General features: G+C 37.8%; 1 protein-coding gene across 1 annotated transcript in view; it reads right to left on the reverse strand.

Annotated features, from left to right (window-relative positions):
* The window catches only part of cntnap2a (contactin associated protein 2a), a 459,495-nt gene that overhangs the window by 251,039 nt on the left and 191,207 nt on the right, over positions 1-17,249 (reverse strand). The gene's annotated exons all lie outside the window — the stretch shown is intronic.

The following is a 17,249-nucleotide window of genomic DNA, read 5'->3' on the forward strand; positions in this document are numbered from 1 at the left end:
GTTAAATAGTCGACGAGGAATACAGAGACTGATGTTGCTTGTCTCCTATTCACGTAACTTTAAGCATACCTACAACAAGCTGCTTGACTTAAAACACACCTGACATGCCAACTTGAATTGCTACGTGTTTCCATGACACGGCTTTCCTTCCGTTGTCTCTGTAGGAGCATAAACTTGTATTATAAAGCTCTGAGAATCCCGAGTATAAGCTTTCGTCCATTTTGCTTGTTTGGATGCCCCATTTCTATTGGCCGCGCGGGTAATCGTCACAGAGCGCAGCGCAAAAGTTAAACTATTTTGAACTTTGACCGCGGCGTGAGCGCAAGCTGCGCTCCGCTGCGCTCGCGCTTTGCTCGGCGCAACAAAAAACCGCCCTCGCGCGGCGCAAGCCATTGAAATGAATGGGTTTCATAGCGCAGCGCAGCGCACACCGCTTCCTATGTGAAAGACCCATTAGGCTTAACTTACTACTTTACTGTATACGTTACATTATTACTATGCTTGTTTTTCTATGTTTTTCATACATCTATTAATGTAAAGCTGCTTTTAAACAATTAACTATTGTGAAAAGTGCTATATAAATAAAATTGAATTTAAAAGTTTAAAGAATAAAGTAAAAAACTGTTGACTTTTTGTAGACAGCTACTGTTACAGCATATTCATAAATGTTTAATTTTCCCAGATTAGATCAGTTGAATTTGTGTTTCATAGATGTACTTTGAGTTTTTTGTACCATTTAAGTCAAACACATCTGAGAAATTGCCTACTGTTTACCGTCTAATAAGGGGCCAGAGAAATCTAATTTATCTGGATAGACCACTGCCTGTGGTCGAAGTCTGTGTTTTTTTTCTTTTCCCTAGTGCTTCTCATTTATTTTGACCTTTGCCAAATACCATAACTAAAAGCTAACTTTTTCACTGTGTTACCTGGCACACCTTCATTATCAATTTCGACCTTTTTGCCAACTTCCTGGACTTAACTACTGTATAGCTCAGGAGTAAAGCATTGCACAAAATGTCAATGTCACACACACACCACTGAAAAAATAATGTATACCTCTCAAAGTCGCTTTGGGTAATTAATTGTAATGTGTTTGATGATGTATGCATTTACATCACAAATTCTTCTGAGACTCCACATTTAGACACAGACATGCACATCATGATTATCCCATCCACAGTCATCATTACTGAAATGACAGACCCAGCAGGGCTACAGGATATTTGGTACTAAGGATGGAAACCGTTTTGACGGCTTTGATCTCAGGTGGCCTGGCTCATGATTAATCACCACAATACCCAAGTAGATCAACAGGGTTCGATTCGGCCTGTCACAAGCGCTTACCTTCACAAGAATAGGAGCAGGGGCCTGTTTAGCCATAAATATTTCACCTCGCTAATCAAAATCCATAGTAACTCAAAGTATACTGTTGATATTTTGAGAGGATACAATAGTGAATAGAGCCTCACAGTATCTCATTATACAGTAGGAAAGCCATTAAAGGTTTCAAAGCTGAAATACTACAAAATGAAATAAACCATTATGTTTTCTTCATTGATTAAAGTAGTGGAGAGCATTGTGCGAGTCTATCTGTATTGTCTATTCCAACATCACTCACTGCTTTCAACAGCTTGTCTAGACTTGTAACAATCACATCAAGGCTGGACACTTTAAAAAAATATCCTAGAGTGCTGTTATAAAGGAGAATCTACAGTACGCCTTCTCTCTTCATGAATCTTGAAACAATGCCTCCTAAAGCATCAACATAAAATAAAACAATTGAAGCATCAAATAATAAAATGCCCAGCAGTCAAAAAGAGATCTGTAATGCGCAAAGACTCCATTTGGGTAAAACAACTAAAGGGCTTTCACTCCCCAGCAATAGATGCGGTTGCTGTAGAGCCACATTTCAGCACATTAATTGAGAAAGAGATATCTCCACCATTATGCCACATAGAGCTGTGGTTACTATAGAGGCGTGAGAGTGGAAATGTACGAATTCTGCCAGCGTTCATTCAGTATAAATGGCAGCTGTTTGAAGCTCATTCAGCATTAACTGCAGGGCTTGAGAAATGGTATCGTAATGTATAACCCTCCGAAAGGACCCATTCATATTCTATTCTCAAAAAGGTGAAAACTGTGCAGGTTGCACTCAGAGTGGGCGTACAGGAAAGGGCTAGAATAGAAAAAGGTGAAAGGTAAAAAAATCTCAGGCGAAACATGGCAGGCTTTAACAGGGTTATCATCCGCATCCGCATGACAATGACGTTATTGATGTACTGTATTGTGAGTGATCGAACAGATGCTTACTGTACTCCTCAACATAACACTATTCTCAGATAAGGCAACACATTAGCCCACAACAGCATTAATGGGAAAGACAAAAGCACTCCATTTTATGATTCATCGTGTGAATCTGGTGTGCAAAACAAAACAGATGCTGAGATATAAAAGATACATAGATTTTACAGGCATTTGGTACATTTTAAATGATTCCTAACCAGGCCAAACAAAAGTCACACAATGCGAAAGTTTTGTAACTTGGTTAACTGTATTATTACTAAATTTGAAACATTCAGGTCAATACAAACCTAGTCTCAGCCTCAGACGTCACGCCCACAGACTGTTGGCTAAACGTCTAACGTTCCATTGAGGAAGAGAATCAGTTGTGTTCACGTGGATAATAATGACCAGTTATCATGTTCAGCTAAACATTGGATTTTCAACAGTATGCAAAGTTCGCGGCAAAGACTCTCTAAAAGACGTCCAAGAGTTTTGCTTGAGGCAGGTAGTGGAGTCAAAAAGTTCGGTTTCTCCTGAATTGCTTGTAGGTGTTACAAAGTGAAGAGATATGCTTCAAACAGACGTTTAAAAGGAGCGTCTCATTGGTGTGGCTGTTGATGAAGTGCACAACGTTGTTCTATGGTGAGTCATGTTTATTTAGATGCTTTTCGGTTGCGGCTGGTTATTTCAATAACTGACTTGTTGCAAGCCGGCTCGATATTGTGGGGAGTCCGAAACATGACGCTAAACGAAACAAACTGTGATTGGTTGTTTGACATGTCAGTCAAACAGCTCGTGGGCGGGCTTTGTCCAGAAAAAGCAGCGAAAAACACCAGACCTTCAAGGTCTGGCTAAGCGAGACTAATACAAACCTGGATGAGGTTTAGTAGACTAGTATTTGAAGACTATAACAGAGAAGATATGATGAATGCAGAATGCAGAGACAGACAAATTCATTTGTACTGTTTTCTACATACTGTAATCATCCTACATAATGTAAATAACATAATATAATGTATATAATCTGAACAAAAAGATTGAAATAAATGTCAAATCAATGACTGACATCAAACTTTGATGCTACTAATCTCATATTTTAGATTATGAGACTTCACTATTGGATTTCACAGACAGTGTCACATATGTGTAAAATAAACCTGAGGGGGTGTTATTAAAGATAGTGATAACCCAAATATTTTGGGTATATGGCTATAAAATCTTTTGAAATATCTCAAAAGATGCAATACACAACAAAAGGTCATAACTGGGAATAAAGTACTTATATTTTGTTAGTTAACAACATAATGGAATACATAGTCTCCTATTCAACTTAAGATAAAACTGCCTGAAAAGTGGGATTTTAAAATTGTTGTCACGAGTTTATACATTTTGGGTCCCATTAAGTATGCATTACACATTGTCCAAAGGATCTTCATATGAATTTAAAGGAAAAGCTGATCAATTTGAATCCGTTTTACTCTTTTAGTTGTCTTTTAATCAAAAGTGTATGTTTATTTCTTTGAAACATGGAAGATGCAGTAAGTATGAAAATGACTGTTGAGACACTGATTGACAGACTGGGAGATAATTGGTGTGGAGGTGTACGAATAACAAATTGGAGCACCTGGATTTCAGCCCATCATCTAGCTACATGGAGACTTATGTGAAACAATAACTGACACAAATTGGTCACACATTACATGCAGAACTCATTGTTATGGATGCTAGGATGTTCTGAATGGGTGAAATGCAGGTGACCTGTGTGTAAATCGGACAGTTCATTACGATTCCCCGCAAGCGATGTGATATTTGCAGATGGATTAAACACTTATTCGATGTAATAACGATTTAGTTTGATTAATTTATCAATATTTTTATATTATGTGTCTAGTTAAGGAGTAACATTTTTAATAACTTAAAAATGCAACGAAAATATATAACATGAATGTTTAATTAAACTCTTTAAAAATGACACAATCTCTGTCCCAATTGGAACATTTACAACAACAAACTAACAAAAAATACACTTTTTTAAAATAAGGAAAAATGAAGAGTAAGAGGCAAAATGTCACATAAAAATCAAGCTTATGATGGCAACAGTCAAAGTCTTTCAGTATTTTGTTCAAAATGTGCAATAGTGACAATCACTGAGGTAGTTGTAGAAAAAAAATAATAAAAAAATAAAGCTGCTAAACTTAAGCATTTGATCTGTCACACAACTTCAGATCTAACAATCAAACAAGTGCTGCAGTGGTCTTTCGAGATATATGTTCAGGAGAGGGCGCACTGCGTTTTGCATGGACAATATTACTTGTAAGGGATAATGTAGGCAGCCGGTAGTTATCGGGAAATAAGCCCCGACAGTGTGATCAGGACCCGACGCGAAGCGGAGGGTCTTGTATCACACTGAAGGGGCTTATTTACCCGATAACTACCGGCTGCCTCTACATTATCCCGCTTATTACACGGCTACTTGCCACATAAGAAAAAAACTGGACATGAATATGAATTTGAAACATTTTATTGGCATATTTGTTTTAAATTAACATTTTTATCCTTCCGCGAAACTTTGCACAGATGCATAAAATGATCGTAATACCTTATTAAGATCCTCTGCTTCATACTTGTCTGTCTCCATTTTTTTCTGTTTTAGCCAGTCTTTGAGAAGTTTTAATGCCCATTCTGTATTTTTTTGTGTGTTGGCTTCGTAGCTGTCATGCTCTATTTTGTCAAGTTCAGTCTCAGTAAGCTCTCTGTGTCTTGTCGTTGTTCGTTCTTCTATCCACTGTTTAAATGTTTTGTTTTTTCCGTACATGTTAAAATTAATGTCAAAATTTTCCATTCTTAATTGTGGTTGTCGAGTGTTTGTCACAAGATGGCGCCAAACAGTAGTCTTTATTGGCGCTGAGCGATTTTACTCGTAAAAGTAGTTCCGGCTATGCGTTATTACTTTGGAGCGGTTATTATTTGAAAAGAACGAACCTGCAAATGTCTCAACTGACCAATCAGAATCAAGTATTCCAGAGAGCTGTGTAATAAGCGGTGCTAAACACACGCTGATTTTCTGTCTGCATCGCATCCATTTTCTGACATTAGCAGACGGAAATAAACAAAAATGCGCACATTGGCGGAAATACGTTGATGGACGTTCCGTCAATGAATGAGAGTGTCAAAATAAAGGAACCTCATATCAATATTTTATGTATTGCATCAAAGCATTGTATAGTTAGAAATATATTCAAGGTATCGATACACTCCTAGTGTTTACAATGACGTTGTTTGGTTGTTGCTAAAGTGTTTTAAGTGAATTTACCTGTACATATATTCAAACATCTTCACACCAATTATACCTGATAATTTGTCAATAAGGGTACATTTTTTTAAATTGAGAATTATACCTAATGTTGTATGGTTTGTTAGGATAACAAATATTTGGCCGAGATACGATTTGAAAATCTAGATTCTGAGGGTGCAAAAAAATCTATATATTGAGAAAATCGCATCTAAAGTTGCTCAAAGGAAGCTCAACTGCATCCATTCACAAAAATAAAGTTTGATATACATCACCCAAAGGATTATTCGGAACACCTGTTCAATTTCTCATTAATGCAATTATCTAATCAGCCAATCACATGGCAGTTGCTTCAATGCATTTAGAGGCGTGGTCCTGGTCAAGACAATCTCCTGAACTCCAAACTGAATGTGAGAATGGGAAAGAAAGGTGATTTAAGCAATTTTGAGCGTGGCATGGTTGTTGGTGCCAGGCTGGTCTGAGTATTTCACACTCTGCTCATTTACTGGGATTTTCAAGCACAATCATTTCAAGGGTTTACAAAGAATGATGTGAAAAGGGAAAAACATCCAGTATGTGGCAGTCCTGTGGGCGAAAATGCCTTGTTGATGCTAGAGGTCAGAGGAGAATGGGCCGACTGATTCAAGCTAATAGAAGAGCAACTTTGATTGAAATAACCACTCGTTACAACCGAGGTATGCAGCAAAGCATTTGTGAAGCCACAACATGCACAACCTTGAGGCGGATGAGCTACAACAGCAGAAGACCCCACCAGGTACCACTCATCTCCACTACAATTGGAAAAAGAGGCTACAATTTGCACAAGCTCACCATAATTGGACAGTTGAAAACTGGAAAAATGTTGCCTGGTCTGATGAGTCTCGATTTCTGTTGAGACATTCAGATGGTAGAGTCAGAATTTGGCGTAAACAGAATGAGAACATGGATCCATCATGCCTTGTTACCCCTGTGCAGGCTGCTGCTGGTGGTGTAATGGTGTGGGGAATGTTTTCTTGGCACATTTTAGGCCCCTTAGTGCCAATTGGGCATCTTTTAAATGCCACAGCCTACCTGAGCATTGTTTCTGACCATGTCCCAGGGTCCGAAATTAACTTTTTGGCTCACCTGCCACGGGGACTTGTAGATGAAAAAATCCACCAGCCAAACACATTTTTTACCGGCCAGAATAATTAACAGCCTTTTTTTTGTCACATGTACATTAATGTAATTTGCTGTATTCATGGCAGGGCTCGCAAAATTTCAAAATCAATAGGGCATCTAACCACAATGTTTAATCTGCTATTCTTGTTGTTGTTTTGATGCTGTTGTTTTTTTAACAAACAAAAAGACTGTATTTCCATGTAAACCAACTTTTCCTGCTCATCCCCACACCAGATATACTCACCATTTAAAAGTGGTTTAGTGGGTCACAAAAGTTTGGATCATCCAGTTACAGATTGGATCATATTTTCGATCAGAAAAACAGGGGCTACTGTCGCTTTAAGAGTCACTCTCTTCACTGCCCGTACAATCTATACTTTAAAGCTTGCTGCGAGAGATTTAATTTTCTTATGTGAGGATAATGACTGACAGGACGAAGTTGGAGGATTGGCCCAACAAATCAATGACAAATCATGACGGATTGCTTCCTGTACTGCGTTTTTTCGCGCGATCGCGAAAGTGAAAGTAAAACTTGAGCGCGGGCTCAAACGTAATTTAAATACCCAATGCCTGAATTTCATACACCATTATTACCCATCCAAATCTGTAAAAGAATGCATAAGCATTTAAATATATTTTTTCCTCCCTATAAGTCAAGATAGCCCGACGGGCAGGGCGGGGATGCATTTTGAAAGCTAATATGCAGCAGATAGCTGCAGACCGCAAGTTACCTGCAGTACTAAACAGACCGTCTCTAGTGCGAGACTTGGAGCCTAGAGACGTTCTGTGGCTAGCTCACCTCGTTCCCAGATTAGTTACTGTCAAACACATTATATTGCATTAATATTTTGGTATGAAAATCACCCGCCAGTGTGGCGGGTAGCCTTTTGAATTTAGTCGCCAAACGAAAAATCTACCCGCATTTGGCGCTTGGCGGGTGTTAATTTCGGACCCTGCCATGTCCATCCCATTATGACCACCATGTACCCATCCTCTGATGGCTACTTCCAGCAGGATAATGCACCATGTCACAAAGCTTGAATCATTTCAAATTGGTTTCTTGAACATGACAATGAGTTCACTGTACTGAAATGGCCCCCACAGTCACCAGATCTCAACCCAATAGAGCATCTTTGGTATGTGGTGGAACGGGAGCTTTGTGCCCTGGATGTGCATCCCACAAATCTCCATCAACTGCAAGATACTATCCTGTCAATATGGGCCAACATTTCTAAAGAATGCTTTCAGCACCTTGTTAAATCAATGCCACGTAGAATTAAGGCGAAAGGCGGTCAAACAGTATTAGTATGGTGTTCCTAATAATCCTTTAGGTGAATGTATTTACGGTAGGTAAAATACAAAATATCTGTAAATTTTCACATAATATCGTACACTGTAAAAAAATAGGCAGCATTTTTCTCAAATAAACATGTATTTTTATGTTACAATTTCAATTTGATTTTATAAGTTATGTCAACTTTATAAGTTATGTCAAACCATGTTGTTTATAATTTAATGATTTTTGGTATAAAAGAAAAATCAATAATTTTTACCCATAGAGTGTATTTTTTGACATTTGCTACAAATATACATGGCTATTTAAAGGTAGGGTAACAGATTTGATCCTGAAACATTTTTAGTTATTCTGGTTAAAAGTCTCCTCACATCCTGATAGCAAACACTGTGTTAAGTTGTTTAAATGTATTTGTAGAAATTTATGTCATCTGTGAAAGGCATAAGACCAAAAAATTTTTAAACAATCATAGATTTCGGTCCGAACGGACGTTTTCTTTTTTTGACCCTCATACGTAAGCACAATTTGAATGCCCACCACGCAGCGAGTCCACGCAGACACCATACGTCATTGACGCGTTCACGTGCGCTCACCTCCTGTCTGTAAACAGCGAGAATGGCAAACTTTTCTGCTGAATTGACAACCTGCACAGGAGCCACAAAACGAAAGACATCTTTTATAACAACAACAGCAAAAACTGCCTGAATCAGCAAAGAGCAAAAACCCAAATTAACATCTGTAACTTTACTGCTTTACCACGAGATGAAACAGCTGCAGGAGGCAAAGGGTCTGAAAGGATCATTGCACTGTTTATTTTGGTATGGTAGGTACACGATATGTTTATATTGAGATGGATTTTACTTTGATGAAACGTTGTGTTGCTTATGAAATTTGTGTTCGTTTACGGATTAGTGTAACGATATAGTTAATGTTACGTCTACACAACTGAAAGTGTGCTTAAACTAATTCTGATATAAACCAGTTGTTTATGTTGGTTATTTTGGAAATGTTATTCACTTTGTACTGCAAAGTTTTCTCACTGGTGAATGAGATATGAGATGTGACTGTCTGATCTGTGCGTGTTCATGTGTTTTGAAAAAGACGTGACTTTGGATGGCGATGTGACTTGAGGGTGGGATCGTGATTTCATTGCTATGCGGCTACCGTTAGCATTTTTCAAAATGTGAAACCCTACCTTTAAGACTTTTTGTGATCACATGCATTCAGGTAGACTGGGACACTTTGACATTGAAATGACTGGCAAAAGTGTCCCAGCTCACCAGAATTCACCCCTATATATAAGGGGTGGAACGGTACATGTATTCGTTTCGAACCGAATCGGTACGGGGGTCACGGTTCGGTGCGTGAATTTAAACGGAGAATACACGGTATGAAAATAAAAAAAACTTGCGTGCAAAATAATTTATGTAATGCGGAACTACTGTTAGATCCGCGGGTTCTTTATGGACAGCTAATCTGTTGCCCCGCTTTAGCTCTGAAGCTCTGATTGGCGTTGATGCAGCCGAGCTCCGCCTATGTATGCGCTCTATCAGAGCCCGTCTACATTTTGTCACTCTGCAGTTTTTTGTAGGGTCCGCCGGTCCAGTCAGTAGGTGAGCAGCGATAGCGAGGATGGCAAGTGGTGTTCCACAAGAGTTAGACGCTCCGCCAGCCTCTTTAAGATCGCAAGTTTGGCAAAACTCCAGTTTTCCAGTCAGTTACAATAGTACAGGCGAGAGAGTGGTGGAAAAGACGAGGACTTTGCGTAGGCGTTGTTCAGCAGTTGTTAGGTATGTGAGTGGAAATACATCTAATCAGGGCTCTCAAGTCTCACGCATTCACCTTGACACACACGCAGTCAGTTCACACGACTTTGTATTTCTCACGCTGAGAAGTAGGAGATAAATTGTCCTGCTAATATACAATTAATGGACAAGGCGCAGTTCTGTCGAGTTCAGCTGCTTTTTTAAAGTTTGCTGTGCTCAACTTTACGCAGCGCCATCAGCATCAGAGTACCGCGAGAAATCTTGCGGAGGAGGCTGATTTCAAATCGCTCTTGCGTTACTCTGACGTCATCACTTGTCGTTTCTTGCAGCGCCTCGTGAAGTCGTACACACCTATTAATTCATCCTACAAGCCTATTTTTTTGTTCTTTAGTACATTTATATGAAATAAGCCCAAAATGTAATTTTAAAATGTATTTAGGTAACACTTGTAATACATTTGAACCTATATTTGTATGAAAGATGAGTACAATAAAACTTAAAGATGTATACATATTTGAAAAAAAATATAGTATGTTAAATGCATATAAGTACATATTCAAGACATCTCAAAATAACACTGATAAGGACACCTATGTTTTTAAGATTATCTTAAGTACTAAAAAAAATGCCTTCTTCATTTTTGTTTTACTTTTCCCTCCATTGTACCGATAGTGAATAGAACCATGGTGCCTGAACCGAGGTACGAACCGAACCGGGACTCCTGTGTACCGTTCCACCCCTAATGTATATATATATATCGTCGCTGTCCGATGAAACTCACGTATGTTCATTTTGCCGATTTTGAGATTTTTCGACAGATTGAATGTCCAGGTTCATTTCCATATACAGTATGCGTCACATACCTAAATAGCCAATGAAAAGTTGTGAAATCATGTCATCTGATTTTCACGTACCCGTTTGGTGTCAAAGCTGTCAATCACGCCGCATATCTTCCGCCTGTGAAGCATCTCGCCGGTCTCTTCATCGAACCTCAGCACTGGATATAGCCGAATAAACATTACAATGACTTTCCTTCGAGGTAAACGTTTCCCCCGGACGCCAGACTAACATCTAGGAGTTACTTAATTACGGTAGGACTGTGCAAACAAAGTATCTGTCTAGCATTGGTGATATTTACGCTGGGGATTTCCCCACCACTTTGTGAAAGCATTTGGTTAAAATGTTCTGAAAAATCAAGCGATGCTTAAGACTGGTTTTGTGGTCTAGTCTCACATGTGTTGCGTTGTATGCTTATGGTGTGTTTTCTTGTACATGTGTAATGAAATTCATTGTAATCATTTATTAAACGCGCTGCTGTTTTCAACGGTATGGTGCTTTGGCACTGTTCGGTTGAGCTGGTGTTGCAGGGACTGTTACATGTGTGATGTGTACATTCGACATTGTTGAGGGTTTATAAATTTGCTAAGACTATTTTCTTGTTGTTGACTGGCCTACGCTATGCCCATTTTTGATGCACGTTATTCAATATTTTTCCCGTCCTGCAGTATGTTTTTTCTAATATTTTGTCTCCACTACTTTTCAACACAAACTGACGCCCCTGTTGTGTAGCATTACCATGTCAGTGTATTGATTCATTGTCCCTGAATGGTTTGCAAGAGACATTTAATACACTTATAATTAATATTAAATAAAGTAAGCGTATTTAACCAAGACGTAGGCTATTTAATAAACTGAGCGTGTTCATCTGTCAATACGAAACGCGACTTGGCCATTCTAATTAATGATCGGAAGAACGCGTATCGATCAAAGTTACTGTAAAATATGCACGCATGTCCATTTAAACTCAATTTTGGTCAAATGTGGATTATATCATGACACTGGCAAGAATATGGTTACATGTAAATATGGCGTACCAAGTATGACAACGCTACATTCAACTGCTTTTGATATACGGTGTTTTTTTCACTTTCTGAAAAGTTACCGTTTTGGACATACGTGAGTTTCATCAGGCAGCGACGATATATATATATATATATATATATATATATATATATATATATATATATATATATATATATATATATATATATATATATATATATATATATATATATATATATATATATATATATATATATATACAATACAAAGTGTATTCTCAGAAATAAACTGTGGGTCAAGGTGCACTTTCCCTGATGATGTGAACATGTTAAAGGCTAAGAATATCATGTCACCGAAATTCATGGCAAACTGTCACTTTGAGATAAATGCCATGCGAGTATTAAGCCATAAGCCAAAGTTATTTAGCGAGCTTGTACACACTCCTATCTCTACCTAGCACTGTCATAACCACAGGCTGAATTGACATTTAACCTTGCAGGAAAGATGAAATTATTTGAAAATAACCGAATAAGGATATTGCCTTGTTCACTGAGCTGACACTTTGATTAAAAAAGCGGCACCGCTTAAAGATCACATAAATTTCCCTTTAAACAAGGAGCCAGAATGAAATGCAAAAAAATTGTTAAAACCCACAGCAACTAGCCATTATTCATCACTGACACAAAAGAGCTTAATTAATATTCAAGCACATAACCCCGTCAAAGAATATAAATTAAATACAGGCAACCCAAAATGATCCAGGAGCGAAAATGATCAGGTCCAAAACTGAACCGCATATAAATCAATTGCACTCTGGATGTTGGGAAAAACATTTGATTGCATCTTTAATATTGAGACCATGATTGGTAGAGCCGGTTATCCACGAGTGGTGAATTTCTTCAAGAGGGGGAATGCAATCAGACTACTGTATTTCAGATGAAAAACATATGTCCTGCAATCAAGCTATTTACTAGAACTATAATGAAGAGCTTTGCGAGTCTTATAGGCTCCACTGCTGCTGCGCTGAAAGGCAAACACTGCTATAGCAACTGAAACCATACGTAATACATGTATTGATCTATGTTGCATTAAACAGTAATGCACAGTGACCTATAAATGTTATAGGAATCTCCTGAAAAGGCACTTCAATTCACAGAGCGTCCACCCAAACCTGGAGTTTAATAAACCGGGTGAGTTTTCACTGTCTTAGTGCAATAATTCAGTTGTGATAAAATTGGCAGTTTGTTGAAGCTTTGACAGAATCGTCTGACCCGAGGTGGGAATGTAATAAAAGCTGTTCTAATGACATAGAAACTGTGTGGATCACAGTAATAATTTCACTCCCCTCTGCCGTAGGTACTGAACCCAGCGGTACATCAGCTGCTAATCCTGAAATCAGTCTGCAAACCGTCTTTCTCTGGATCTAAGTGCTTCCTTGATTGCTTACTGTTGATTAAAGCACCCAGGAAGAAATCAAGGCATCCTCTTGACTCATTGATCTTCAGCTGTCCTTGGTGAGCACAGCATGTGTTAGAGGTGTCCTGCTACCACAACCACCGTGACTTACAAATGTGTCAATTACCAATAGCACAAAGCATGTCTTGAATCTCGATTTCGTTTTAGGAATCATTTAATGTTAACAACTGGGATTGTTAAACAACCATTAAACTGTGAATTCTTTGACATATGTAAGAGCATATTTGTGACCCTGTCTGTGAAAACCAGACGAAATTATGAAATTAGGAACATCAAAGTTTGAATTTAATAATAATAATGTGCTCGTATCGCGTTAAGATGAAATGGTAAACCAATAGTAACATTATAGAAGTATAGTTTTATTAACTTTTACCTCGCGCCAAAACAATAACAACACAAAAGACACTAAATATGAATAAGAAAACAAGTAATAGTTTCATCATGACACCAAATACTGGTGATTTGATCTCATTTTGACGATCATAAACAAACAAGGCCAACATGAGAGCCAGGTAATCCCTGTCAGAGATGTAGCCCAGAGAGGGCGGTGGTCAGCGGGGCGAGTGAACACTGACGTCCGCTCATGCTTTGGTTCTCATACGTACCGAATCTCACTAAGCAAACGTTCAAACAGGCGCTATCTTTACTAATCAACTGTAGATTTAAATATAATACATGTATATTCTCGACTGAACTAATCTTAAAACTACACTTTGTGACCAAGAAATTTTAATATTTAAAAACGGCGAATCCGTCCATTGAGTAAATATGAGATTCAAAGCAGCCGAAAGTGTTACCTGTCATTCTGGCCGCCCTCAAATCTGTGGCGGAAGAAGTAGTTCTCAAAACAAAGAGGCTTTTAAAATTACTCCGTTGTTGCTTTCTAGTTTTCGTTTTTCAAACGTGTGCCGTCGAACTGTTGTATAAAAGCAATATCGCTCCCGGAGTCGTGTGATTAGGCCAGAGGCACGAGCCACGAGGCCGTGGCCTCGTGCCTCTGGCCTAATCACAGCCGTGATGATATGTAAGGGATAATGTAGAGGCAGCCGGTAGTTATTGGAAATAAGCCCCGACAGTGTGATCAGGACCCGACGCGAAGCGGAGGGTCTTGTATCACACTGAAGGGGCTTATTTCCCAATAACTACCGGCTGCCTCTACATTATCCCGCTTATTACACGGCTACTTGCCACATAAGAAAAAAAACTGGACATGAATATGAATTTGAAAAGTTTTATTGGCATATTTGTTTTAAATTAACATTTTTATCCTTCCGCGAAACTTTGCACAGATGCATAAAATGATCGTAATACCTTATTAAGATCCTCTGCTTCATACTTGTCTGTCTCCATTTTTTTCTGTTTTAGCCAGTCTTTGAGAAGTTTTAATGCCCATTCTGTATTTTTTTGTGTGATGGCTTCGTAGCTGTCATGCTCTATTTTGTCAAGTTCAGTCTCAGTAAGCTGTCTGTGTCTTGTCGTGGTTGTCGAGTGTTTGTCACAAGAGGGCGCCAAACAGACACCAATCTTTATTGATCTTTATTGGCGCGGAGCGATTTTACTCGTGCAAGTAGTACCGGCTATGCGTTATTATTTTGGAGCGGTTATTATTTGAAAAGAACGAACCTGCAAATGTCTCAACTGACCAATCAGAATCAAGCATTCCAGAGAGCCATGTAATAAAGAGCTATATCACACTCCTACTCGAGTGAAATTGCTTAAATGTACAAATGTGGTCTTACAAATTAATAATAGTTATGAATTAGCCACCACGTAAAATCTGTACGTATTGCCATTGGCCAGTGCTTTAAGTGGCCCAAAAGAGGTGCCGGTACTCTGTTATTTTGTTTATTTTTTATTTTTTGCTGACTCAACTCCTATATTTAAGGGGTTTTATGTACAGCAGTCAACAGACGACCTTGTAAAAATTAATAAATCCTTTTATAAGTTTGTGGATTTGCTTGAACATAAATAAAATGTGCAAAAGGATTTTGAAAAAATACCCTTAGAAAGAGCTACTGTAGAAAGAGCTATTGAACATAAATAAAATGTGATAAAGTTATGTAAGTAAAATTTTCAGCATGGTTATATGCTAAAACTAGTTGTTCAGATAGAAAGAGGTTGAAAAAAACTTTAAAATGACCCCAAGACCATGTCTATGGGTTCAAGAATAACAAAATACTGGCCATTTGAAACTCGAAAGTCATCACTTTATTTTGTCTCATTGTTTTTCATTTTGTGGGTGGTAAAACTCCTGTGCACATCGTTCATATTCATTGAAATTTCGTTCACTTGTAATTTAGCAATTTAACTAAATGTATATTACGATTTCAATAATGTTTTTACTCCGTACATCACCTACAAGGAAATCCGAAGTTGCTTCAAGGGGAACCAGCCGCGACAGCGGAGATTGTCATGTACCTACAAAAGGGTATTGGAAAAAGCTTGCGTCTGACCTGCAGCGATATCATTCTGGCTTGGTGGGATGTCAGCCAGTGAGTCCTCTGATTCTGACCTTGTTCTTTTACTCAGAGTCTGAAGCCAGGAGGGCATATTAAGTGTTCATTGTTTTTTCATTTTAACCGCGTTTCACACACAAACACACACCTCTCCAGCCCACATTGAGTTGTTGAAACTGACAGCAGCAAAAGCGACGCATGCGCTATTAACTTGTAAAACTCAAGGGTGTATGGGTAATGTAGTCTCTGCTCTCGGTGGGATGAATTAGGAAGCGTGCATTGTGAAGGGTGCTCTGAAAAGTGGCAGCGCAGCCAAATGATTAAATTAAACCTCTGATTTAAAGAGATGTGCAAATGAGCGTTCCGGTACACTAAAAGCACGTTCTGGGCGCACATAGAGATGGTCATACCCTCAAGAGCTATATTTGGAAGTGGCGGTACTGAGTACCGGCGCGTACCGGCCCACTTAAAGCACTTGGCAGGGTCACATTTTGTCACTTTTGACAGTGCACAATGGTGTGACATGACTTTTTCTTTGACTTTTTATAAGTAAAAAAAGCAAAAATGTTTGCACGTTCTTTGTTTTTTTTATTATATTTCTATTGATGACAACAAAATAAAATTTGATCTCAAACTAGCAAGCCCCTACTGCAAACTAAATTTGCAACCCATCTAGCAAGGTTTTATTTTTTCACTGTTTAAAATCTCTATAATACTTATAATGCTTATTTAATGTCTATTTTAAATTTCCTCTCTGTTGAAAATCAAGTATTAATGTTGTTTGTATGTCTATGTGGTGTTTTTATATGCTTTAAGACAAGCCATGTGCAATTTAATAACTTCATTGCTTTTGAGTACAGTATTTTCTTCATAAAACCGCAGTTTACCAAAGACAGTCTTAAATTGTGATTTGAAATTGCCCCTGTTTTCTAGGTCACAAGCATGTTGTAACAAATCCTGTCAACATATTGACTAAGTGGATCAGGTTGTCCAAATTGGTGTGACTGAGTGGAGGGGGGGTTAATTTGCATATTCATGGTTCTACAAATAGTACTAAATATACCTGTAGAGTCAATATATTATTTTCACATAAAAATAAAATATATCATCTATATATTTTAAGGGAATTTTAAAGAATAACATTTTCTACTACAGGGGGATTTGTACATGAGTATTTGTTTAAAAAATGTCAAAAATAAATCTTAATGACTCTGTATCCTCACCAGATTCCAAGTAATTATATAATGGGTGAACAAGTGTAGCCTATTTTTATTTTTTTTTAAGTTATTCTTAGTTTTTAAGTATAATCGCTTGTAGAGACCATCTATATTTTTTATCCTCCTGAGTGGGTGGGTGTGGGGGTTTTGAATGGTAGCTATTCTGTTGTTAGTGTGATTCCTTTTAGTTTTGTTTTTCTTTTAGTTTAATGTTTAATGTAAAAGATAAAAGCGCAGGCAATGTTTCCTCTTTTTTTATGTTTGTTTCTTTAATGATTTAATGTAAACTTGTCTGGATAATAAAAATTGGTTTGAAAAATGTAAAAAATTTACATATTGCTATTGTTAATGGCACTTTTGAAATTCTTGACAAATTGTATTTGTAAATCAATTTAAGTTTTACTGACAGAAAATTTTTTAAAAGTGCCTTTAAAAAAATCCTACCTTATACATTAAAAAATA

This window comes from Misgurnus anguillicaudatus, chromosome 25, assembly GCF_027580225.2.
Source record: "Misgurnus anguillicaudatus chromosome 25, ASM2758022v2, whole genome shotgun sequence".
NCBI lineage: Eukaryota > Metazoa > Chordata > Actinopteri > Cypriniformes > Cobitidae > Misgurnus > Misgurnus anguillicaudatus.